The sequence below is a fragment of the Carex rostrata genome, chromosome 34, assembly GCF_964058835.1.
Source record: "Carex rostrata chromosome 34, lpCarRost1.2, whole genome shotgun sequence".
Lineage (NCBI taxonomy): Eukaryota > Viridiplantae > Streptophyta > Magnoliopsida > Poales > Cyperaceae > Carex > Carex rostrata.
Window position 1 is genome coordinate 1,210,886 of NC_135951.1, and position 6,000 is coordinate 1,216,885.

Here is a 6,000-nt window from a genome sequence, read left to right on the forward strand (position 1 = left end):
ATCCTTAAAATTGAAACCTCTGTAAATAAATCTCTTTGTGTGAACCGCACCCTTTATTTCATTTTATTACCGCCGCATCTCTTTGTCTTAACCGTTCTCCATATTAATTTCTCTCTTATAAATTTCCATATCCGAATTAGACTCAAATAGATACTATCTGGCTTCACTTATTTTAATTTCTCCGCAGCCACAAAAAGAGAGATATTAAAATAAAAGAAGTGTTTTACAAATAAATTGGTGATATCAATGATTATTCGGTTGTATGTCTGATTGAATTCTGACTACGTTGCAGTGATTTTGAACTATCGTTGTAATTCGATTTGAAATTATGAACATCTCCATATCAGGTAACCGGACTTCTCTATAACTGTGTTTTCGTTTTGTATGGTTGATTTGAATATTGGTATTGCATATTGAATTATGATGGCATATTTAACGGGATAGCGGGTCTGAGGTTGGAATTTGATATATGATTGTAGCCTCTCACTGTTGGATGGATTTCCTAGTGGGTTGGCGGCCTTCCAATGTTGGATGGATTTCCCATTGGTTTGGCGGTTTAAAGGAATTGTGTTATGAGAATGTGGGAATCGCCTGTGACAGGGATTACACATGTGTGAATATGATGTGACTGGTTTTATGGATAACCTAGACCGACGTGCTATTGCTAGTTAAATATACGTTCATAATTTGATGTGAATTTGTGTGGATTAATCCGGTCTATTTGAATGGTTGTTAAATTAAGCCAATTATAGAGAAGCGCGTCGTTAAATAACCGGTTACTGAGCTTTGTAGCTGACTCCGTTTTATTGTTTTCTTTTCATTTCTGTTGGCGACGTAGGTTGACGGGCCAAGGAAAGGTGTGAAGATGCTTATATAATCACGCTCCGGATGGTAAAAATCTGGGGTGTGACACTTGGGGTCAAGGGAGGCCTCACTACACAAGATATTCACTTTCAGTTTGAGAAGAAAGCTCTGCACATGCATGGGCAACATAGGGCGTAGCACATGCATATATAAACATGGCACTATAAGTCAGTAACTTCCATGACTAGTGGAGAATGTACAATTAGTGTCGCCTCATTAGTATCAGACTTCATAAAAATGCGACACTAATACTTAGTGTCGGCTATTTTTAAAAGGCGACACTAAGTATTAGTGTCGATTGTTTATAAAGAACTGGCACTAAGTATTAGTGTCGGCTATTTATAAAGAGCCGACACTAATAGCTAACAATTACTGTCGGCTCTTTATAAACAGTCGACACTAATACTTAGTGTCGGTTCTTTATAAACAACCGACACTAATACTTAGTGTCGTCTTTTAAAAATAGCCGACACTAATTGTTAGCTATTAGTGCCGGCTCTTTATAAACAGCCGACACTAAGTATTAGTGTCGGCCTTTTCTAATTGACCGATACTAATAAGTCAAATTATCCTTCCCTCCATTCCTACGCGAATAAATTACCTCTCCATCTCTCTCTCTCTCATTTCGCGCCGCTCACTTAGGGTTCCCTCTCCGTCTCTCTCTCTCTCTCTCGTGCCCACTTCGAGTGACTACACCAGGCATTGCACCTCGACCCCTCTTTCTTGCGACACCAGGCACATCGCACCTCAGCCCCTCTCTCTGGCGACACCAAGCTCTGCCCCGAGAAGGCACAGTGGGAGAGAAATAAGGTTTGGGTTTAAATTTCCTTGATTTTTTTGTTTTTGTGACCGACTGATTATTCCTTTTGACTTGTAGATTTGCTTGTTTTGTAGAAAAGGGGTCACAGTGTGAAGAATTGCTCAGTGAAAGGTGATGATGAAAGTGACAAGAAGAAATTTTGTTACAATTGCAGAGAAACCGGCCACACTTTGTCTAAGTGTCTTAAACCACTTCAAGATGATATATCTCTATCTCTATAGTAATTAATTCGGCATAGTGTCTGGTATATTTGGTTTGTAAAAACTATACTGGTATAGTTCCAGAGATTTGTTAAGATAATTTAAGAATTTTTGATAGTTTGTTTATTAGCTTATTTGTACTCTGATTAAATCTGCAAAGAAATCAGAGATAGAAGGCCTAGTGGAGATGCTGGAGTCTCAAAATCCGACACCCGAGCCGACCACTCAGCTCTGAGATACGGTACAATCATAAAAAATTTAATGTCCTAAACTATAACTAATGGTGATCATGATTTGTTTGTTACTTATGTTTTGGCAGACAATGTTGGTTTTCGTAATTTTCTGGAGTTGGTTCCAGAAGTTAGGGATCTGATTAATGACTTCTATGCAAGGTACGCATTTTTTGGAGGTATATATCTATCCATTTTTTATATTTATGATCAAGTCCTACTTATTTATACTGGTAAGAACCGTAATGTTTCTTTTACTTGATAAATAAAGTGGGTGAATGAAATTGGTGGATTTTGATGCCATGCCAATCCAAAATGTGTATATATTTCAAATACAACAATACAAAATGTTGGATTTTGATGCCATGCCAATCATTTTGATTGTTTTCTCTTACCGCCAGTACATACCAGTATTAATTAAACCTCACAAAAGCAGTACAAAACCTGTTGCGTTATCCTTGGTAATTTGGTTATTTTGAAAGTATCCTTCTTTTTTTGCTTGCTTTATTGAACAGCACAATCGACAGTAAAGAAGACATTTCTTGGTGCTGCAATTCGGACTTAGTCACCTGATTAGTGAAAACAGACTTGTGTGCCCATCTTGCTTATTTAGTGAAAGTTACTTATTTAGTGAAAACAGACTTGTATACCCATCTTGCTTCAAATGGAGAAATTGGTTGCATGCTTGGTTCATTATTGACTTTCTTAAAACTTAATGGTGCTTGCTGATTTCTAGTGTTGGCTGTTCTTAGTGTTTGTGAAATTATGCGATGATTCTTAGTGCTTCTTAAACATGCTTAACTTAGATGCATAATTTAGGATGTGTTATTTGATATCTTTATTTTAGACTGCTTGTTTTATATATATTCCAACAAAAATATATGGTAGTTGGCAAAATATTAAAAACAATTTTTTTTTTAAAATATATATATTTAGTGTAGGCTATTTATTAAATAGCCGACACTAATTCCTTACTTTTAGTGTCGGTCATTTACAAAGTATTAGTATCAGTCCGATTACTTGTGTGCCCATCATCCCTGATGACTTACACCTTGATGCTAATTTTTGGGAGTCCCAGCACATCTCAATCCTTCCATGGCAGACCACAGATGCTTTTTACCCCGTCCCACCAAAACAGAGACTTCTCCTTACTATATGGAACTTCCCGATTGATTTCTGGCATCCATCCTATTTCAAAATGGCTCTAGCGGGGATGGGCACCCTAGCAGGTATTCCAATGGAGGCACTTGCAAGTGACAACAGATCCTCAATCCAACTTCTAGTAGACTGCCATGATATAAATTTGGTGCCATAGGAGCTAATGGTCGGCCATAACAATAGATGGACCAGGTGTGTCATAGAGGTGGCAGGAAGACCACCACCCCCCAACCAAGGCCCGGACTCAACACCCCCACCAGACTCCCCTACCCAAGGCCATGGTTTGCCGGACAACCCTCCCAGCCCACCTCAAGATTAGCCCTACTTCCCCCCATGGAGAAGACAAGTCCTAGGCGTCCACATACCAGACCTGGATCCAAACAGGCGGTTAGCTTCGGCGGCCACATGCACAGCACAAAGTTGGTCCATCAGCAGATGTGATACGCCTAGCCTATACACAAAATTGTGTATTAACCAAACGGCTAATAAGCAAGGGGCACGTCTTGATGGGAATATTCCTTTTCCATCTGACACTCTCAGTCCGTACTGTAAATCCCAGTGCACGATCTGCCAACTTCAGAGGACGTACACTTGCTATCCTCTCCTGAAACCTGGGAGCACTGATCCCATGGTGCAAAAAGACAACACATCCTCCAACGCCAATTACCACATCCCCAAAAGATACACCCTCGGGAAAGACAAAACAAGCCACCTGTCCAAAACCCCACAAAATATCCCACACAAACGCATCGATCCCCCAACATGCGTTTTCAAAAGCAACCCATTTGAATCCAAATTCACACCCGCTCTGGATCCCGGCATTGTGCCAAACAGTGTTATCAGAACCGGAACCGGTTAACTCTCCAGTTTGGTTCTTCAGAAATAGCGTTCAGTTAATGAACCGGTCAAAAGAGGTTTAACCCGACTCAAATGTCCGGTTCAAAACAGAGTCGCTAGTTTTTATTTCCACTATTCTATTCGATATTTTAATGTTTAAACGTGGCTCACATAAACCACTTACAAACCCCTTCAACAGGTCATGTGCACCAAGCTTAGATGGGCCAAGGGGTCTTCTTCCCATCTAAAAACACAAATATCAGTACAACAATGAGGAAAGAACAACAAATAGCGAATGTGGAAATGGAAAAACTAGCCTTCTTACGATAATGCCTTGCATCCACCTAAATAAAGATGAGGAGACATGCCCGAGCCATCAATCCCAAACTTGGTCATCAGAGTTGAGAAAGAAAGAAATGCATTCCTCGGAATTGACTTCGTCAAGAGGCCAAATCCAGGACAGGAGACTCTAAACTCAAGTACAGGGAGGCTCCTGGGGATTGGATGATGCTTCCTGGTTGTTTTATTTAATCTGAGAGAGCTAGTATGTTAAGGCATGATTCAATGGACCAGGAAAAAATGAACTTAAATAAATTTAGTAATTGTAGTTAGCAAAATAGCATAATAGTATCAGCATGAAGCTAATATAATAGAAAATGTTTAAACAATTTGACTTAGTTTTGTTAAATTAGCTAATTTGTTTACTTTGTTTACTTCGACAGAGGTATTTACTTTAGCTTTTTGTTGGTATTTTCTTTTTCGCAGGAAAACAAACCCAGCAACCTGTTTAATATGCAAATCAACACTCATTATTATACTGGTATGTGGTACTGGTACTACACAAATACTGAAGTTCCCAGTAGCAGTAAGCTTTAAAACTACATATAACAATTAATCCATTCCCATACTAATAGTCTAGTACCCATTCCAATTAAATCAATAAATTAGAAAACTAACCAAACAGTGGAGAAGAGCAGAAGGGGCGGAGAGAGGAAACAAAGCGGGCTAGGGTTTAGGGAAGCATTGTCGGAGAAAAGGAATCGCGCAAGAAAAGGAAAGAAAGGAATTGTCGGAAAAAAGGAATCGCGCAGGAAATGGAAAAAAAGATACGTTGGGCCGTATCAATAAATTTTGGGCTTCTGGAATAAAACTAAAATAAAATCTGAAATAGATAAAAGCCCAAGTAATGCTGTTGCTAATCCATTATACACCTAAAGTTTTATATGACTTGTAACAGTGACACAGTCCTTTCACGCAAATTTAGCGGTAAAAAAATAATAAAAAATGAACTCGTTAAAATTAATTTAATAATTTTTTTAACAGTTTGATTTTATATTAAATTAAGTAAAAAATTTATAAATTTAATCTATAAACAAATCACTGATCATGAAGTAAATTGATTTCAACAATTTGAATTCGTTTTTTTTTTTCACTCCTGACCTTAATTTTTTGTACTGAATTTTCAAAGAAGATGACTTCAGATTTTTTCAAAGAGAATTTGCCAATCTCGTTCGCACACGTGGAGCTTCCAATGTGTTAGCATTGTGTGCGATTTCTTGTATATGTTTTTGTGAAGCTTATTATATATGTATAGAAGTGCTCAAAAAGTCATTTTTTAAAATTATTTTTCCTTTCATTTTTATTAAACCTTAAAAGATATTTGTATGATAACTTAGTTTTGAACAGCTACAAGTAAAGTGTTTGTCTTTTTTTATATCATTTACTATTGGGCCTTTTAAATTTTGATTCTAGTCGATTTAAGCTTGGTTTTCTAGCTATCAACTTAATTAGTACATGACGTAATTTGAACCTATTAATTAACTTTAAGTGCAAAAAAGTTTCAATAGCAAAGCCGTCCTCTTGTTCTAATTTAATTATTGTGAACTTCATT

General features: G+C 37.6%; 1 protein-coding gene across 1 annotated transcript in view; it reads right to left on the reverse strand.

The window, feature by feature from the left end:
- LOC144549020 (putative F-box/kelch-repeat protein At5g24040) overlaps window positions 1-5,096 on the reverse strand; it is a 90,297-nt gene extending 85,201 nt beyond the window's left edge. The window contains exon 1 of the mRNA XM_078297782.1: window positions 5,067-5,096. The gene's annotated coding sequence lies outside the window, so the exon portion shown is untranslated. The remainder of the gene's footprint in view (window positions 1-5,066) is intronic.
- Window positions 5,097-6,000: the final 904 nt, after the last annotated feature.